Source organism: Drosophila rhopaloa, unplaced genomic scaffold, assembly GCF_018152115.1.
Source record: "Drosophila rhopaloa isolate 14029-0021.01 unplaced genomic scaffold, ASM1815211v1 contig_151, whole genome shotgun sequence".
Classification (NCBI taxonomy): Eukaryota; Metazoa; Arthropoda; class Insecta; order Diptera; family Drosophilidae; genus Drosophila; species Drosophila rhopaloa.
This window is the reverse complement of record NW_025335030.1, coordinates 186,193-207,680: the sequence shown is the minus strand read 5'-3', so window position 1 is coordinate 207,680 and position 21,488 is coordinate 186,193. Positions and strand designations below refer to the sequence as shown.

Genomic DNA, 21,488 nt, shown 5'->3' with positions numbered 1-21,488 from the left:
TCACAAAGCCCAACGGCTTGAACGCTTTGACAGGGTTTATTCGTGTGTGTTGCTGGTATAATTTAATTTTAATTTATTGTTAATTTATTGTTAAGTTAAATTTAGCTTTAAGTTTTTAATTTTAAGTTTTAAAAAGAAATCAAGATCAGCCGCCGCACAATTATTGTACTACACAGAGTCAGAGAGAGAGAGAGAGAGTGAGACAGTGCGAGAGAATGCATTCGGTGTTCAATGCTTGTGTATAATTTGTTGGAATTATTATTCCTACTTTAGGCTAATGTAACTTTTTTTAGAATTGACCTAGAGCTTCAGTAAAACCACCATATGAATCCTTAAAGTATCAGGATTCCCTCGATAAATTTTCATATTGCTAATTGACTTAGATCAGTGTTTTTTTGCCGTTTGGAAAAAATGAGGAAGATTCTTAGATTTTCAAAGATCGATAAAAAAATAGTAAACATTAAAATATCGAATATTAAATTAAATAGAATCTTTATTATGTAGAGGACTAAATTTTGGCCAAAAATCGCATCGATTGATTAACGCGTTTAGCGTCCAGAATTTTTTATAGAAATTGGGGGTTTTTTGCCACTGAAAGAAAATGGGGGCATGTTTGTGGCCAAAATAAATCTTAGCAAATCAGTTTAGTGTTATAAGAATTGAATGGTAAAAAATTTTAATAGGGTCATTTAATTAGTTTAGGCTGTGCAATGATTCTTAGTTTTCAATGAACAGTTTTATATATAGAGATAATAAACAATTTTTATCTTGTATAGACATTTATTAAAAATTTGCCACTTTAATAGAAGTCAACAGTCGAGATTGGTTAGAAGCAAAAAGAGCATTAACTAAAGTTTTCAATGAAATGGGTAAGCCAAATTAAAGCAGACAAAGATTTAACTTTCATGTGTGCAGCATTGCAACTTTGGTTAAAATCTGAAGATGTTGTTATTGATATAACAACAAGCAAAAATAGAATTTCTGACGTTGAGAGATTTCATAAAACAGTTAATGAAAAATTAAGAATTATAAACAGTGAAATTGACATAGAAAATAAGCTAACAAAATTTGAAACTATAAAGAATAGTCTATAATCATAAAACAAAACATATTTTCGCTGGAACTCCAAAATATAATACACAGTCAAATAAAATCAATAAAATAGAAAAACTAAATGAATCACGAAATAAATTGGAATTTGATACTAGATATCGACAAGCTCCACTAGTAAAATCAAAAACCACTAATCCGTTTAAAAAGACAGGAAAAATCACAAAATTAGATGATAATCATTACGAAGAAGTTAACAGAGGAAGAAAAATAATACATTATAAGTCTAAATATAAGAAAACAAAGAAAATTAACGAAAATATTGATAATTTCTCATATCCCAAAAGACATTATAAAAACTTCAATATTCAAAATTTTGCCTTACCCAAATGAATTTAATGACATATTAACAGAACCTTTAAAAGACAAATATTATTTTCAAAATAAGCAAATATCAAATAAAGAGTTACAAACAAATGCATTATAGGAATATTAAACCAAGCCAATGCCGAATGTAAATACACAAAAATGTATAAAAAATATGTAACAAATTATATAGAGCCAAATATTATAATTACTTGGAACTTACCGAAAACTATTTTAAACCAAACATGTATAAATCAAGCAATAGTTGTCGAAGGAAATAAAATCGTAAAAGCATTTAATTGTTCTGTACAAATCGAAGAAATCTTAATAACAAATACTATAATGGATTACACACAAACTATTTATGTTAACAATAATGTAACAATGATAGAACCACTGTCAATAATTGAAGCAAAAGATATAATAAGAATACATACAAGAAAAAATTACACATTTCAAATTATAATACTTACTATTTTAATTGTAATAATTATAATTTTAATTATTTTCTTCATCTATAAATTCAAGAGTATTCCGAGAAACAGTGTAATTAAATATAAAAATCAAAACAAAAACAATACAAAGAACCCAGAAAATCTAACAGAATTAAACAATATTGCACCAAATGAAAATACCCTACAATTAAACGAAAATACTACACAAACTAATATACCCACTCACATATACCCTAATATATCCGCCTAAGGACAGGCTCTTTTCTAATGGATGGGGAAGTAACCTACCTACACCCACATATCTACTTCATAAACATATTTACACTACGCATTTGACACACCCAAAATCATCGGCTCCCAAGAGTCGCCAATTAATATAAACATCCTCTTGAGTTATACATAAACAAATGAAAGAACCCCAAATTGTCGGCTCCCACGATAAATGTAAACATTCTCTTGCGCTATAAACAAATGTCCCCAAACTCCAAAAAGCTTTTATCCCCCAATTCTGTAAAATTACAGAGGCAGCTCAAACCTAGATCGCTCTCATGCTCAGTGCTCTCATTTTGGACACTCTCAATTTATCAATCAAAGTTCATTCTCCCAATCGAAGGTGTGATAAGCGTCAGCGTAGTTTATAAGTTTGAGTTTTAAGTTGAATCTTGTAAGGAGCAGACCTATCTCTCCCAGTTCGCGCTTACACTATTTTGATAAATAAAAATTTATATTTTTTCAAAGTGTTAAATCCCGAATTTTTTATTATATTATATATAAATTTATTTTCGTGGCTTATAAATATAAATTTATTAAAAAATGAGTCCAGATAAGCCAAAATCATAAAACCAAGCTCAAAAAACCAGTGATGAGCATCCGCCGATTAAATGATCGAAGCCAAAAATAATGTCGCTTATCTCAGCCTTTAAGACGGCAAGCGAAACCAAAATAATTGGATCAGCTTCTGTAGCCCCAAGTCGAGCTCGACTTCCTGGCATTGCCGAATTTCGGCGGTAATTATTCCAAGTTTTTTTTCATTAGTCTTTTCGAAACTCTCGTTTATCAAGACGACAACATTCCCGTTATCGAAAAATTCAATCACATAATTTCTTGTCTTTCTGGAGAAACTTTGGGAACTATAAAGGCCTACCAAGTCACCGAGAGCAATTATAAAAAGGCTATAGTCAGCCTGAAAAAAGTGTATGATAACGAATGTTTAATTTTTATGAATAATATTTCAACATTGTTTAGTCTTCCGAAAAAAACGCAACAGTCGTCTTTAAGAAATATTATCGACACCGTATCATTTACTATATATACGGTTCTTGGTTATCGATAGAAGAGGACACCAAGATTTCGAATGCAATGTTAATCTATCTTGTTTTAAACAGAGTAGACCCAGTGACCAAACAAAAATGGGAAAATTTTTCTAGATTATAAACAGTTACCGCTTTGGTCCGATTTTGAAAAAATGTTAAACCGCCGATACCAGCATTTATCCGCTGAAGAATCGACGAAACCAAAGCAAGATAAAGTTATGTCGAGCAAGCGACATAATCGTAGCTCATTTTCTTGTTCTTTGTCCAACAGTAAATCCCAGGAAGGTTGTAGCTATTGCAATACAGGAGACCATATCTTAGCGAACTGTGGTCCGTTTGCACGTCTTTCGGTAATGCTTTCGTCTTTGTAAAATCTGCTTCCTTATGAATCAATTGTATGCGAAAGGGTCACACTTTTTCGAAATGAAAATTTAATAAATGTCGAGTTTGTGGCCGCTCGCATTACGTTTTACTGCATAGGTATACAGTGTCCGAAAATTGTTTAGCGTTGCCACCACCCGAAGAGATTCTTTCTCCCTCTTTAAATCAAGATCAGCCTTCCACGTCACAGGTTATGCATGCGACATCATTGGACAGAGTGATTTTAGCCACGTCGATCAAAAGTGTAAGAACTAAAAACGGTGAATATATTTGGGCCCGAGCACTTCTTGACTCTAGGTCCCAAACTAATTTTATAACAGAGGACCTTGCTCACAGCTTACAGATCCGTAAAGAGAAGTCGTGTATAAACTTACTTGGTATTGGCGAGTCCAATTCTCAAGTTAAGAAAAAGGTACACACAATGGTGAAGTCGCGTATAAATGGTAATGAGTTCTCTTTCGATTTTTGGATTTTAAAATCAATATCAGGATACCATCCTGACCAGTCTGTCAATATCAGTAACTGGAATTCCAAGGAACCTACCACTAGCGGACTCCTATTTCTACAAGCCACAATGAATAGATAAGTTAATAGGAGCAGAATCATTTAGAATTCATGAAGGAGTCACATGTTTCCTACAGATAAACTTCCTTCTGCTCCACATTATGTTAGCCGACATCAATGTGTTCTGAGACCCCAAAGTACGTCAACCAAGTTACTTGTCGTTTTTCAATGCGTCTTGTAAGTCGTCAACTCAGAAGTCTCTGAATGATATTTTGATGGTTGGGCCGACAATCCAAGATGAGTTGTACTCAACGTTACTACTGCATAGGTTCGCCCTGACCGCCGATGTAAAGACAATGTATCGCCAAGTGATGGTGAATGAAGCAGATAGGCAGTTTCAACTTATAGTGTGGAGAGGGAGACCCCTCTGAGTCCTTGAAATTATACAAGCTCAACACTATTCGGTGTAAGTCTGCCAAACTTTCTTTTCCTAGAGCTGCTAAAGTTATTGGATCCGACTTTTTTGTCGATGATATGTTGGCTGGTGCTGCATGCGTAGAGGAGCTAAATACTATATGTACTGCAGGTTTTTAATTGACAAAGTGGTTTTCAAACTCACCTGAGGTTTCTGCATCTGAGAGCACAATTAAGTCCATACCCATCTCGGACTCAGAGTCAACTAAGGCGTTAGGAATATCTTGGTTGCCTAACGAAGATGCCTTCAAGTTTCAAATTGACACCTCTGTCATGGGTCTCCGAGCGACAAAACGGAACATACTATCGGTGACATCGAAGCTGTTTGACCCCTTCGGCTTATTAAGTCCTATTGTAATTAGAGGAAAGATACTATTGCAGGAACTTTTTCTAAATAAGTTAGATTGGGATGAGTCAATTCCTATTCATTTGGAAACAGCATGGAATAAAAATGACACTGTCTAAATTAGAAGAAATATCTATTCCCCGGTTTGTGCATACCGATCCAATGTCACCGGTCCAATTACATGCCTTTGCCGACGCATCCTTAAAAGCTATGGAGCTTGCGTATACATTCATAGCAAAACTGCAGAAGGTTATAAAATATCGTTGTTAACTTCAAAGTCTAAAGTAGCGCCGCTTAAGACTAAGACACTTCCAAGACTCCAAGGCACAAAATCAAGTCTTTATTAAAGGTACCTATCAAACGAATTGTTTATTGGTCGGATTCTGAAGTTACGCTTCATTGAATCCGGTCTCATCCATCTTCATTGTCCACATTCGTATCGAATAAAGTTACGGAGATTCAAAAGTGGTCAGGTGAAGCTACAGAACCCAGCAGATATTGAATCAAGAGGTTGTGACGTCGACGAAGTCGTACAGTCAATATGGTTTACTGGACCTGGAAGATGCAAACTGGCCCAAAATGCACACTTTGACCTAGATGAAGAAGTCTTACTTCAAGAATCGAGGAAGACTGCGGTCGGACTGACCACTACTGTAAGAAATTTGGAATTGGTAGATGTCATCGAGGGATTTTCGTCACACCTTAAACTGCTTCGGGTATTCGTTTATATGTTCCGCTTCATAAGAAAATGCAAAGACAAAAGTATAGCATTTAAAAAAACTTTGTCGCCGACTGAATATAATGAAGCTTTTTTAAAAATTGTCGAGATATTACAGAAGCACGAGTATCATGAAGAAAGGGAAAAGTTCGTAAAGGATCCAGAGTTGGCCCAAGTCTTCAGCGATTGAATCCATTCATCCATGAAGACAAGGGGACTTGGTGTCACTTTTCTTTGTTGCGTGTTGGGGGGCGACTTGCTAATCCTCCTATATCATACGATGCCAAGTTTCTATTATTGTTAACAAAACGCTCCCAATTTGTGCTGAGCTATGTTCGGCATCTTCATCATTCCAATTTTCATATTGGTCTACGAGCACTTGTGAGTCTCCTTCGACAGCGTATTTGGATCGTAAACGCTCACGAGGTCTGCAGTCAGATAGTGCGATCATGAATACGCTGCTTTAAGTGTAAGCCTCGACTTATGATCCAAATTATGGAAATTTACCCACAGATCCGCCCATTTGCTATATGTGGCGTTGATTTTTGTGGCCCTGTCCATACGACATTACAAATTCGTGGTAGGCCTCCGTATAAGTCTTACCTTGTGCTCTTCGTTTGGTTTGCGTCCAAAACGGTTCATCTAGAAGTTGTTTTAGATTTAAACACAGATTCCTTTTTATTGGCTTTTCAAAGGTTCGTTGGGCGCCGAGGTTGTCCCCAAGTAGTCCATTGCGACAACGGGACGAACTTCGTCGGAGCGAGTCGCCACTTCCAGGCCTTCGAGAGAGAATAGAGGTTCAAATCAAGAAGCGGATGAAATTTGCGTTCACACCACCTCGGGCGCCGCACATGGGCGGACTATGGGAGGCAGGTGTCAAAACTACCAAGCACCTACTCATACGAGCGGTGGGCAGCGCGCTTCTAAGCGCAGAAGAGCTGGGAACAGTCCTCGTGAGAATCATGGCAGTGATGAACTCCCGGCCGCTCGGAGCGATCAGCACCGACCCAAGCGACGGAGAGACGCTGACTCCCGGGCACCTGCTGACAGGCGGGCCACTGCTCGCCACACCAGCACTCCGGACCCAGGACCAGGAAGATCTCCATTGCTTTCGGCTTTCAGGCAATCGTTCTGGCGGCGATGGTCCCGGGATTATGTCCTGGGCCTGAAAATTCGGAGCCAGTGGCACCAGCAGCAGCCGAACATCCTCGAGGAATATCTCGTAATCGTGCCCGAGGACAATCTGCGTCCCCAACAATGGCTCCTAGGGAAAATAGTCGCAGCCACGCAAGGGAGGACGGCATGGTCAGAGTCGTCGACGTTAGGACTAGTGGAGGAGGCATTTTTCGGCGGTGTGTTTAACGGAACCGGTGTTGGCTTAAGTCAGTTAAGCTAACAGTTTTTTATGAAGTTGTAAATAATTTGACGTGTAAGTTAGTTTAGGGCGAAGGCGGAACTTCATTGTGCAGTTCTCTTTCGCTCTCGGCGAAGTCGCCCCGTCTTCGCCAACCTTCGTTAAGCTAGGCGCCAAGAAATTTTTCTAAATATAGAATGATATTCGTGAAAATGAGTTAAGCCGCACAGAAGTTTTAGGTTTCGCTTTTGTTCGTTTTTTTTGCAAATTAAAATTTTAGCCACTACAAGTTTTCGGTCTCTTTGTTTTATAATTAGAAAAATGTTTCAACGATAAAACAGTCAAAAAATCCATATTAATTAATGATCTTTTTTGAATAATAAGACATACCAAGCTCTTATGTTTGGAAATAAAGTTAAGTTGTGTAAGCATGTGGCATTGCCTGGTGTCCAGTCTATTGACTATTAAGCTAATGCTTACTCCAGATAAATGTAAGTCCATGTTAATTTATTGATCCAATTTATCTGTTCATTCAACCTGCACTCAAAACGTTCGATCCTGTCCAAGATCTTGATGATGTTCATCTGGTCTCTACAATATGAATTGTACCAAGATTCTCTAATGTGTACAAGTGCAAGTATTCGAAATATTAGACTTCGCTCCCTTAAAAAAAACTTGAAAGAGTTTTCAGAAAAACAACTAAATGCCAATTTAGTAGTTAATGAAAAAATTGGAAGAAATTAATATGCTGCCATCTTTACTAATTCCGTTTTTTGAGCGATACCAAATTACAGGGCGAGTAACTTTATTTTTGCGAATTCTATAGACATCGGCCTGAAAAGAAGTTATCCATTAGGCTTATGGCAAAAAAAAATATAGCGAGAATCTTGCCGAGTGTTGAGAAAAACGAAACAAATCAAACGAAAAATAAAGTTGTTCTCTGTTCAATTTAAACGAGAAAAACTTGGATTAAAAATAAAGTTATTCTCTCTTAAATTTAAAAACTAATTCAGCAGGAAAATGCTTAAAAACCTTTTTTAGGTTCTCTGGATCATCTGTTTCAGTTCCCAGATGATGCTCCTCCTGCCCTCGACGTCGCCTCTGCTTGTTCAAAGTAGTTCCAAAGGGTTTGGCCAATACGAGCAAAATATGATTGTTTGCAAGACTTTATTTCAGAATTAAATATTGTATTACAAGAGGGCTCAATTTTTTCAAATAAGTTTTTTACAATAATTGTACAATGTTTCGTAATGGATGCACCGGCAGAGCCGTTTATTTTATGAATTAAGGGGCATAGTGGGTAGTTTTCATGTGGTGTACACAAAAAGGTCAGATGTTTTAACATCGTTTTATTTTTCCACCAAAGTCAAACAATTTGTTTAGAAAAAGATCTCAACCAGAACATCATTTAATGCAATCTCCGTTAGAAATGTTAATCATTGACATTGTGTCACAGTGTTCCTTATATTATATGCATGTTCTGTGCTTAGGAGTAATGCGAACATTATAAAATGCTTGGATTAAAAATAAGGTTGAAGATTTTTCTTTACTTTCTTGTAAAATCCAACGAATTTCAAATGAATTGCATTAACGTAAAATAAAATGTTACGTAATAACGTAAACAGGGAGTTAAAAGGAAACCTAGAAGCTTAAAAGATCTTGATAGATGAAAGGCGACAGAGCTAAGAAAATTTTTGATTTAAAAACCGTTAATATAAAAACCGTTCTTAGCTTTTTTTGGAACTGAAATATTGCATTTCCGCAATAGTAAAAGCAGTGGATTAACAGCTGCAAATGTTATTCCAAATTGAGCAGCCCATCTTGAAAGCTCATCACAAAAACGAACTTCTTCATCTTCACTTTTACTTTCCCTATCACTTGAACCAATTTCAATGTTATTTTTTTTTTTTTTTCGCGCGGAGTCCCACGGCCCACTTACCCGCCCAACCGACCGAGGGGCACAGCCGTGTATCGTACGGCACGATTCGCGATAAGATAGACGCGAGATAGGAAAATGAAGGTAAAGGTCCGGGGAAAAAAGTAATAGTTAGATCAATCTTGTGCCAATGAAGCAAGTATTAATCGTTTTAGGAGCGGCAGAGAGTCAAGATTTGATATTACAGGAAAAAGTCTATTATAGCCAGAACATAATACTCTGAAAGGCTCATGCAAGGCATAGTTAGATCTACAATGATTTAAAATTAGGGGAATATAATTTCTAGTTAATCTACTTGGCACAGAAAAGTTTAGCCGACTTAACAAGTCGGGGCTGTCAATATCACCATGTATAAGGTTATAAATAAAGATAGTACCCACCATCGTTCTACGGTTGGCTAGGGATGGTAAATTAATCAAAAGAAGTCTACTAGAATAAGAAGGTAAGATAAGATTTGCATCCCAGTTTAGGCGCCGTAAAGCAAAAAGAAGGAAGTTTTTTTGTACAGATTCAATTCGACCAATATGTATTCCGTATTGTGGACTCCAGACGGACTAGCGAAATAAATAAAGTTTTAGTCAAATAAGGATCATCAAATTCTTTTGAACACCTTTTAATAAATCCAAGCACTCCTCTGGCTTTATTAACCATGGACGAAATGTGATTAGAAAATTTTAGTTTAGGGGCCAAGAGAACGCCAAGATCGTTTACAAGAGTTATTCTATCCAAAGAGGTGCCACTTGAAGTGTAAGTCGCGTATATCGGATTGGCCCGATAAAAAGTCATCAGCTTGCACTTGGAGCCGTTTAAATTTAGTAAATTATCTCGGCACCAGTTTTGAAAATTATCTAGATCGGATTGCAAGTCTAAATGGCAGGAAATGTCCTTATACTGCAGGCACAACTTAACATCATCTGCGTACATAAGTACGCGAGAATGACTTATAATTGAGGAAAGATCGTTAATAAATAATGTAAAAAGTAACGGACCCAGATGGCTCCCTTGTGGGACACCGGAGGTAACACAGAGAATTTCAGAAATTGAATTTTTAAAAAGGACCCTTTGTGACCTGCCATTTAGATAACTTGAAATCCATTTAAGCAGATCAACTGGAAAACCTAAAAGGTCAAGTTTTTGAATAAGAAGTAAGTGATTTACAGAGTCAAATGCTTTACTAAAGTCAGTGTAAATGACGTCTGTTTGAAAACTGCTATTGAAGCCTTTTATCACAAATGTAGTGAGCTCTAGAAGGTTTGTAATTGTGGATCTACGTTTAATAAATCCGTGTTGACACGGAGAAATAATTGATCTGCAAAGGTGCTGCAAATGAGGAGTAATAATTTTTTTTAAAAAGCTTAGGAATAGCTGACAACTTAGAAATACCTCTGTAGTTACTGGCTTCTAACTTGTTACCTTTTTTGAAAAGAGGAATAACAAACGATTCCTTCCAAATATTTGGGAATTGGGACGTTTCTAGAGATAAGGTAAACAACTTGTGAAGAGGTTTGCACAGGGCCTTAGCGCAATACCTAAGCACGCACCCAGGAATACCATCGGGCCCTGGCGAATAAACAGGCTTAATACGAAGAAGATCCAAAAGAAGAGAGCTTTCTGTTAAAGTGGGACAGAATATGAGGTTTGACTTGGGCATGGTGTAAGAATAAGGCTGTGATGAATAATCTAAAGTAGAGTAAGTCGTTTGAAAACATTGGGCAAATAAATCGGCTATTGCCTGATCTGTGGTTGCCGTCATGTTTTCGAACGACAGCGAGGAAGGAAAAGAATTAGATTTACGCTTGGTGTTAACAAAATTATAAAACTGTTTCGGGTCCTGAGAGAACTGGACCTTACAACGGTTTAAGTAACTATTATAACACTGAGCATTAAGCACGGTAAATCTTGACCGAGCACTTAAATATCTAGTAAAAACTGATTGAGAACCGGTATTTTTATATTTCCTAAAAAGTCTGGACTTTACATTTCTTAAGTGTGTCAACTCTTTGCTAAACCAAGGTGATTTATTGGAAGTTGACGGATAGTACCACGGAACACAGGAATTAAAAAATGAGTTTATTGCAGTGTAAAAAACATTAACTGCATCGGACATATTATTGCATAAGTAAAGATCAGACCAATTAAAGCCAGAAATAAAATTATTTAGCCTCAGAAAGTCTGCCTTGCGAAAACAATGGATTCGTTTGGATTTTTCTGATTTTTCTTCTATAACTCTACCCGTATCAAATGAAAGTTCGATTGTTGGGTAATATGGATCTTCAGGTTGCGTTAGTGGTGCTACTCTAGACAGAAACACACCTTCAGGATTTGATACAAAACACAAATCAAGTAGGCGACCTAATGAATTTCGAACATGGTTTACTTGAGATAGAGATATGTCAAGAAGGCCATCAATAAAATCATGCTGTGCTATAGGTAGTAAGACATTCGATCCATCCTCAGTGGACCAAGTAACTCCAAGTATATTAAAATCACCTAGAACTATCAACTGATCCCTATCGGAAAGCTTATTTGCAACGGACTTAATGACGGATAGGTGATTTAAATAATCAGGAAGTTCAGACAACGGCGGAATATATGAGCAAGTTATGTATATAAAGTCACCAGGAAGCGATAACTTTACACAAATAAATTCAATGGTATTGAATTCATCAAAAAATAACTCCTCAGACGGGAAGTTTGAATCAACTCCAATTAAGACTCCACCTCCCCGTCTAGAGGGACGGTCATACCTATATATTGTGTACTTACCTGGAAAAACTTCGGAGCTAAAGATCTCCGGCTTTAACCAGGTTTCTGTGAACACAATAATGAGATCAAAAAACGGATATCGGAATACAATTTAGTGAGTTTGCTACGCAAACCTCTTGCATTCTGATAGGAAAGAAGGAGGTTAGAAGTTAGTTTTTGAAATTGGTACACTGGTTTGGCCTCGACTAGGAAGTTTTACCCCACGGGCCCCTTCTTCTTTATCTTAGCCTCGAACTCTTTACAACCATATTATCCGGCCAAAAGTCGCCCGAGCATATGGCTTAAAAAAGCTCGTTAGGGACAGTTATCTTGAAAGATGAAATGTCTCTAGCATAAGAAAACTTAAACTTTTCCACCTTTACACTATTACAATCGGCTTTAGTTTTGTCTTGTATATAAGACAATACATCAGAAGATGTTTGATCAGGGGAAAGCCGAGAAACGGAAATTAGTTTCTTTAGTGGAACCACTGTAAGGGATTTTGGTGGAGCAGACATTGTTTCTGCAAAACCAACTTGAGCCGGTTGTCCGGACTCAGTAGTCCCTTGTGGTGGTGATGCTACATTCTGAGAGATAGGTGGATCCACTAATTGTGAAACCACTACGGACAAATCGGAATTCTTAGAAGTCCCTGGCTGCATGCATTCTATAACGGATTGTTCGGTTACCGAATCTTTTTTAGCTGCTGATCTCAGCAACATTTGAGGGTTTGCTGAAATCAGCTGCTGATCCGGAATGCTCTGTTGTTCTTTTGATTTCGGTTGCGGGGTGTTCCCCTTTTGCTCCTTACCACCAGCGGCCTTTTTGAGCTTAGGGGACTCTTCTAATAGGTTACGACTATTAAACTGCGAGTCCAGCGCAGAGAGATCATCAGCTCGGCGAAAACTATCTCTAGCAACTCCGAAACAGCTAATCAGCCCCATCAGGCCGCCTTTAGTTTGGCGCATGAACGATTTCATCTCGTTCGCAACCTCAACACAAGCGTCACAACAAAACTGCAAATTGGGCCCCTTTGAAAGGTCATCACTTGTCCGGCCAGTAAAACTAGCGCACTTGGTGTGCACCATATTTTCACACAGCCAGCAAGTCATATTAGACTGGTTAGCCCTGATTACGAGGCTGCATTTTTTGCAGAAGCAGACTAAATTTTTATTATTCATTTTATTTATTGGGACCACTGTACCGCGAAAGCGAATTGAAATTTATAAGCGAGCAGTTGAACTCTTTCTCCTTCACTTCTGGATGCTTTTTAGCCGCTGCTGTTGTTGTTGTCTCTGGGTGCTCCACTTGTTGTTGTCTCTGGATACTCCAGTTGTGGTTGTCTCTATATACTCGAGTTGTTCTTGTTTCTCGATACTCCAGTTGTTGAAGGCCTTTAATTTATTTATAATTAGTTAATTATCGTATCCGTTTGGGTGCCAATTAAGAGATTTTATTATCATAGTTTATAAATAAGTTTTATTTATTCGCTACGTTGATTATATAACTATAACGTAGGTTGAGCCAGTTGACTACACTGATCTAAGTACAGAATTGACCTTATCTCTTATCAATCTACGTCCGAAACCTAAGTACAGAATTGTTCTTATCGCTGAAGCTCGCCCTTACATTGACAAAACAATTGAGCTCGTGTCCCACGACTGTATTTTTATCTTTGTTAATATGTTGTTGCATACAAAAATACGATTTGGAAAGATTCATGTCAATAGCTTATATACTGCGCGAAATAACCTGAAAACTTCAAATTTTAACCTACTTCAACCATATTGTTCCAATGGGAGCTATAGGATATAGACATCCGATCATCAGGCGCTTTTACCCTGATCAAGGTATGCATAAAAAAATACGATTGGGAAAGATTCATATCAATAGCTTATATACTGCGCGAAATATCCCTAAAAACATCAAATTTTTACCGATTTCACCCTATAGGAATCTATGGGAGCTATAGGATATAGACGTCCGATCGGCACGCGCTTTTATCCTGCTTAAGGTATGCATGTTATCCAACCCATGAATATTCTTAGTCTATGAGTTTCATAAACAATTTTTCAATCGTACCAACCGCTGAAAAATTTAAGCTTCGCTAGCAAAATCTCCCCTCACTCAAACCGGGCACATTCGGGCTATTGTAAACAAATAACCCTTTCCAATCTTAGCAACCGCTGGAAATTCTAGCTTCGTTAACAGAATCTTCCCTCACTCAAACCGAGCCTTGTGAGAACCACATCCGGCCTACTGTAAACAAATGACTCCAGTCATAAACAAAGCTTCCAAATTTTCCACTTAGGGTCCGATCTAGTCCGAGCCAGTTGCTAACCAAATTTTTGTCAAATAATCAATTTATTGAGTTTCAATTACTTCTCAATTATTTCATCAGCCAATTGTCCCACTCTCTTAACTTTGCCTAATCTCTTTTAATCTCTTCTGAGCAAGATACTCTTAAGCCGAGGTTTCATGATTAATATTTTATCAAACCAAGAGCAGTTCTTTTTTGGAGACGACTCGATCGGTCGCGAAAATTTAAGTTAATACATAAGTGACTTGTGAAAGTGAATTTGAAAAAAAATAAAAGGTGAACATCATAACAAAATAAAAAATTATTTTTTAAAAAAATTATCAACTAATAAATTTAGTTTGCATACAAAAATAAGACTTGAAAAGATGCATGTCAATAAGTTTTACACTGCGCGAAATATTTTTAATTCTTGCAAGGTATAGGATATAGACGTCCGATCGGGGCGCTTTTCGAACTTGATCTGCGTACACAGAGTTTACAAGACTTATTCCAAAAAGCTGCCACTTAACGTAAAGTCGTTTATTTCGGAATGGCACTATAAAAAGGCAACAGCTTCACTCAGAGCAGCATAAATTTAGATATACCGCTTTTGAATGTTATATACATCGGATTGTAAGTCTAAATGGCAGGAATGCGTATAAAGTACGCGAGAATGACTTATTACTGATGGAATGTCGTTAATAAATGATGTATAAATAAGCAAGACAGGATGAGAAACAGAATTTTCAAAAATGACTCTTTGATACCTGTCACTCAGATAACTTAAGACACATATAAGGAGACTGAAAACCCTAACGGGAAAAATTTCCGAACGAGAAGTAAGAGATTTTCAGAGTCAAATGCTTATTTAAAGTAAGTGTAACACAAAGAAGATCTAAAAGAAGACAGCAGAATACTAGGTTCGACTTGGAATACAGTAGAATAAGAAATATAATAAGTAAAGGGGGCAAATTGGATATTTCCTGATCTGTGGTTGTCGTCATGTTTTCAAGCGACATGGAGGAAGGACTAATTCTTAAGTCTTACGATTGGTCTTAACAACGTTAAAATACGGTTTCGGGTCCTGCGAGAACTGGAGCTTACAAGGGTGAATCTTGACAGAGTACTTAAATATCTGGCAAAAACCGATTAAGAACCGGTATTTCTAAATTTATTATAAACTCTAGACTTTACAGAGTTTGAGTGTATCAACTCTTTATTTTATTGCAGGAAAAAAAGGGCATCGGACATATTATTGCATGAGTAAAATACAAACCAATTAAAGCCAGAAATAAAATTATTTTGTCTGTCTTCCGAAAATAATTAATTCGTTTGGTTTAATTCTCTGATTTTTTAGTTAGTAAGAAATTCGGTCTATCCTCCGAGGACTAGGTGGTTTTAGTAATCAGGAAGTTTAGACAACGGCGGAATATATGTATGTGTCCCTTTGAATTGCATTGAAAGCGCTTAAGGGAGGGGGTATTTTATTACAATTTTTTTTTGCATATATTTTTTATTTTTTTTTTCTGAATGCACTATATTATGAGAATATTGTATTAAAGTTTTAGATCGATTCGAGTAAAGCTTCCGAACTTATGGGCAGTTGAACGTAGGTAAGTTAGCTCGTTTTGTATGGGTGTCCAAAACTTTAAAACGCTCTCCTGAAAAGTTACCCTTTTCAAAGTCGGTGTACACGATCCTGTAAAATCTATCGGACGGATCGTTTTGAAATATTGCACAGTTGTTTTTTTGTTTTTTATTTTATTATTTTTAGAGGAACAAATATTTCGAAGTTTTAGTCGAACATCGGGGGTTTTGACTTTCAAAAGCCTTAAAAAATCGAAAAAAAAAAAATAAAAATAAAACTCGACAGCGTTACCTGAGGAATCTAGTTCCTTAACTAATGCAATTGGATTTTTTTATTTCAGATGATTCTGTGAGCGGTTATCGTGTACACCGCAAAACATCTTTTCTTCGAGGCGCCGCCGGAGATTGCCTGTATTTCAGTCAAGTTTTTAATATTTTTGGAAGAAAGAAATCACATATATTGTTTAAATGTTGCCCAATCACATGCAAAAAACAAGAGAGAACGCTATAGTCGAGTGCCTCGACTATTAGATACCCGTTACTCAGCTAACCAACTTAATATAAATATGCCTTCTTGTGTTTTTTTTGTTTTCTTTTTTTTAACATAATGTGAATTATAGTGACCACAGGAAAAAAGGACAAAAAGTTCAAATTATCAATTTGAATTCGGCGATCTCTTAGAGCTGGCAGCTTTACAGCACGAGCATCAGCACCAGCGCTGCTTTAGCGCAGGCAGCTTTTGTCCTGCACCAGCAGCTGTGTTTATGTTTATGTTTTTGAGTGCAATAAATTGACTAGAAATATTAAACATACATACATATATTGGCTAAACACATACATTCTTAAATAGTGTATATGTATATTAAAGTCTAAAGTTTGCACAACACGAGTAACGGGTATAGCGAATAGCTTTCTTTGAAAAGAGTTATCTTTGCGGACAATTGCAACTGTGTACAATGTACATACATACATATGTATATGCTTACATACATACACACATACGCCATTGTTTGACTCAGATCTCCAATTTGGCTAACTAGATTTGATTTGCATAGTTCTTGGGATATAGTTCGGTATTGACAAATGAAAACCATCGCAATTTCCTTTAATATAAATCCTTATCGAGAATTAACGTTGACTCTGTTGAGTACCTTGGCCAGCTGTTCCAAAGTCATCCGTTAGATGGCGCTACGCCATGAAAAGCGGAAATGTAGGCGCTAGCCAGGCTTAAGCGTTTAATGGGTTTTTGGGCGTTAGAGTGGGCGTGGCAAACTTTTATTAGGCCAATCGATAGGTATTGACGAAACAAATACATATCAATTAATTTTCATAATAGCATCAAAACTCTGTGGGCGCAGAGGTGCACCATTTTGAAATAAACTTGCGCTGTGTAGGAACTCCTAAAATCTATATGCAAAATGCCAATCTTCTAGCTTTTATAGTTTCCGAGATCTCAGCGTTCATACGGACAGACAGACGGACAGACAGACAGACGGACAGACGGACATGGATAGATCGACTCGGCTAGTGATCCTGAACAAGAATATATATACTTTATAGGGTCGGAAACGCTGCCTTCTACCTGTTACATACTTTTGCACGAATACAATATACCCTTTTACTCTACGAGTAACGGGTATAACTATTAAATCAAACCTTTTTATATTACCTTGTAAATAATGTTAAAACTAAAAAAAAACAAGAAAGGAAAGCTAACTTCGGGCGGAGCCGAAGTTGATATACCCTTGCAGAATATTGTACATTATATTCTCCAAAATTATTCATATGATGCACTCTTAATACTCATAAAAAATCCCAACTTCCTAACTTTACAAACACCAAAGTTATGGCTTTTCCGATCGTTCAGTTATATGGCAGCTATATGATATAGTCGCCCGATTCGGCTCGTTCCGACTTATATACTACCAGCAGTAGAAAGACAACTTTTGGGAAAGTTTCAAGCAGATAGCTTTAAAACTGAGGGTCGGAAATGTCTCCTTCACTGCGTTGCAAACTTTTGACTGAAATTATAATACCCTCTGCAAGGGTATAACAAGAAAGGAAAGCTAACTTCGGGCGTAGCCGAAGTTGATATACCCTTGCTGAATATTCTGTAAATTATATTCTCCAAAACTATTTATAGACTATAGCGTTCTCTCTTATTTTAAAGTTAGGAAGTTGAGATTTTTATGAGTATTAAGAATGCATCATATGAATAATTTTGGAGTTAGCTTTCCTTTCTTGTTAATTTTTTTTTTTTGTTCTTTGGGATTTGGTAATATTTAAATACTATGGAATTACTGTTTTAATTAAATTAAATTCGGACATCAATACCATATAGATCCCATAAAAAATCAAATAAATTTAAAAAAAATAAAAATTTAAGACAATTTTTATATTGCTGCTTTTTTATTTATCAAAGCATTCTTTAGGGATAATATTATTATTTACTATATCAGAATTAGTTTTGTTAACTTCGGACAACAATATAATGTAGCTGCCATAGAAACGATTGCAAAGTGTAGCGAAAAATCGACATAGTTTCATTGTTTTTAGTAATATTGGCATAGAAATCAAAATGTAGACGATTTTAATAACTGCAAGGGTAAATAAACTTCGGCTTTCCTAGTTTAGGTCATTTTCAAGGTAAACAAAAATCATTACTGAGATAAGCAAAGACAATTCGTGCTTGAATTTCTTTATGACGTCATCCGTGTTTTTTTCGGCTTCGCTCAGCTGTCAAAAACAACAAAGTTATGTAAATTCTTCTATACATTATTTAATCGTTCCCAGGGCATCTATAAGATTAAAATGAAATAGTATTTTTGAGATAGAAAATAATAGGGTGGGTTAGGTAAGAAAATGGGGTTATGTCAAATTTTCTATTAATTTTTCGATCTTTTTTTAGGCAGTTGCACCTGTAGAGGGTACTTAAATTATGGTCGGATGTTTGCAACGCAATGAAGATGACATTTCCGACGCTGTAAAGTATATATATTCTCGATTAGTTATATCCGAAAATCATATCCTTTAGCTGCAATAGCAACAATCGGATAAAATTTGCAACATTTGGTTGTTATAGAAGAATTCTACGTATATGACTTTATTGACTAAAAACCTCATTATATAATTTCGGATCCATCCCATGAACCGAATATATATTAATGTACTAAATATGTACACCTCCTAATAACTTCGGAAAAAAAAATGCAAAAAAAAAAAAATTATATATAAACTTTGGCTTGCCAAAGTCGTGGAAAGTTAATACCAAAATATAATTGCAATTGATTTTCCTCTACGCACCTAAGTTTCGCAAAAGTCCATATAAGCATCTATTTTAACAAGAAAGGAAGCAAACTTCGGCAAGCCGAAGTTTATATACCTTTGCAGTTATTACAAATCGACTATATTTCGAGCTATGTCGATTTTGCACTGTTGTCCGATTTTAACAAAACAAAAAGCGTAATTCTGATAGTAAATAATTACTATATCTCAAAGGAATATTATGATAAATAGAAAAACAGCAAAATACAATTTTTATACCCTTGCAGAGGGTATTATAATTTTGGTCAGAAGTTTGTAACGCAGTGAAGGAGACGTTTCCGACCCTATAAAGTATATATATTCTTGATCAGGATCAATAGGGGAGTCGATATAGCCATGTCCGTCTGTCCGTCTGTTTCAATACCGTTTGCGAGCTCAGTTTAAAAGCTAGCGATCTGAAACTTTCACACTCGTCCTAAAACATGTGTACGCAGATAAACGCGCCGTGTAAAAGCTATTGCTATAAATTTTTTCAAATTGTATTTTTTTTATGCATTCCTTCATCAAGGTAAAAGCGCGTGCTGATCGGACGTCTTTATCCTATAGCTCCCATAGGAACAATCGGATATAACTTTCAAGAATGGAAGATATTTCGCGCAGTGTAAAAGCTATCAAATTGTATTTTTTTATGCATTCGTTCATCAAGGTAAAAGCGCGTGCTGATCGGACGTCTTTATCCTATAGCTCCCATAGGAACAATCGGATATAACTTTCAAGAATGGAAGATATTTCGCGCAGTGTAAAAGCTATTAACATAAATCTTTCCAAATCTTATTTTTTTATGCATACCTTGATCAGGGTAAAAGCGCTTGGCGATCGGACGTCTATATCCTATAGCTCCCATAGGAACAATAGGGTGAAATCGGTTAAAATGTAATGATTTTTAGGATATTTCGCACAGTATATAAGCAATTGACATGAATCTTTCCAAATCGTATTTTTTTATGCATACCATGATTAGGGTAAAAGCACGTGACGATCGCACGTCTATATCCTACAGCTCCCATAGGAACAACAGGGTGAAATCGGTCCAAATTTGACGATTTTCTGAATTTTTTCGCGTAGTGTGTAAGCTACTGACATAAATTTTTCCAAGTCTTATTTATTTACGCATATCTTGATTAGGATAAAAGCGCTTTTCCGTAGGAAAAGTAGTTAAAGGCTGCGAAAGTATCAATTTTTTTCTATTTTTATATGACATTTTTGCAGTATAAAAGCAATTGACATTAAACGATGCAAATCTAGTTTATTTATGTATACCTTATTCCTTTCGCTACTTTTTCAGTTTTAGTAATTTCGGCAAAGTCTGCAAGGGTATTAAAACTTCGGCTTGCCGAAGTAGGCTTCCGTCCTCGTTTTGAATTATTATTTTATTAAATATTTCGATTTTCCTATGGGAGCTATATGATATAGATGTCCGATTTTAATTTAATTAAAACCAATTAAATTAAATTAAACAAAAAAAATTTAAATATTACCAAATCCGAACAACAACAAAAAAAATTAAAAACAACAAAGTTATACTTGTCTGATTGTTCCTATGGGAGCTATATGATAAAGACGACTTATATACTACCTGCAATAGAAATGAAACATTTGTTAAAGTTTCAAGCAGATAGCTTTAAAACTAGTTTGCGTAGAAACAGACGGACAGACAGACGACGGACAGACAGACGGACATGGCTAGATCAACTCTCTTGTTGATGCTGATCAAAAATATATATACTTTTTAGGTTCGCAAATGTCTCCTTCCTTGCGTTGCAAACTTTTGACCGAAATTATATTACCCTATGCAAGGGTATAGAAAGAAAGTAGACAAAACATCTCTGACTTCTGAGAAACCCTTGCAAAATAAGTGCATTTAAAATTTTTAAAACCATGTGGACGTCCAAATTTGCTTGTCTTTTATATTTAGACATAGCTTCATTGTTTAATGTAGGCATAAAAATTGAAAAATAGTCGTTTTGTAATAGCTGCAAGGGTATATAAACTTCGGTTTGTCGAAGTTTGCTTCCTTTCTTGTTTCATAATGTATCTGGTTTAAAAGACTTATATTCATAAGAATGATCAAAACAATTTATAATAAAAACGCCTTTTCTTTTCAGTTTTATTCGCCTGTGAGGGATTATTCGAAAACAAAGAGTGCTGCACCAAACTTTGAAGAATAAATTACATTTCTGAAGATACTGTAATATAAAAGAGATGTAATTTATAAATACTTCAAACAAAATAAAAATAAACTAAATTGCAAAAAACGTTCTTTCAATTTTTTGGCCGCTTTTTTATGCATCTGCAAATACAGAAGTTTTTTTTAGGAACTAATGCCACTATTCATTTTTCCCAAATGCATCCTGTAAGTTTGTCGAACTTATGAACCAGTTCGTAAAAAAATTAAGAAAAAGTAAGTTTATAAGAGGAGTATTGACGTCTGATAATTTTGAGGTCTGGAGGTCATTATGACGACCTGATGGCTCCAAAACGACTACTGACCATGAACTTCTAAACCCTTAACGCCAACTACTTTAAATATCGACTGTTTAGCTGGTTGTATGCGCCACTCAACAGAAAGTCTTCATTTGAGACAGAGCCATTTCTTGAATGAGCAGCGATCGGAGTATATACGTGCATCAGAATAT

At 36.0% G+C, this 21,488-nt stretch overlaps 1 long non-coding RNA gene across 2 annotated transcripts; it reads left to right on the top strand.

Moving 5' to 3' along the window:
- The first annotated feature begins 18,060 nt into the window (after window positions 1-18,060).
- LOC123037174 lies at window positions 18,061-21,107 on the top strand. Of its 2 annotated transcripts, none has more exons than XR_006417390.1 (2): window positions 18,061-18,511; window positions 20,958-21,107. It is a non-coding gene; the product is annotated as an uncharacterized LOC123037174 (long non-coding RNA). The 2 variants fall into 2 exon arrangements; XR_006417391.1 differs by having other exon boundaries at window positions 18,061-18,516.
- Window positions 21,108-21,488: the final 381 nt, after the last annotated feature.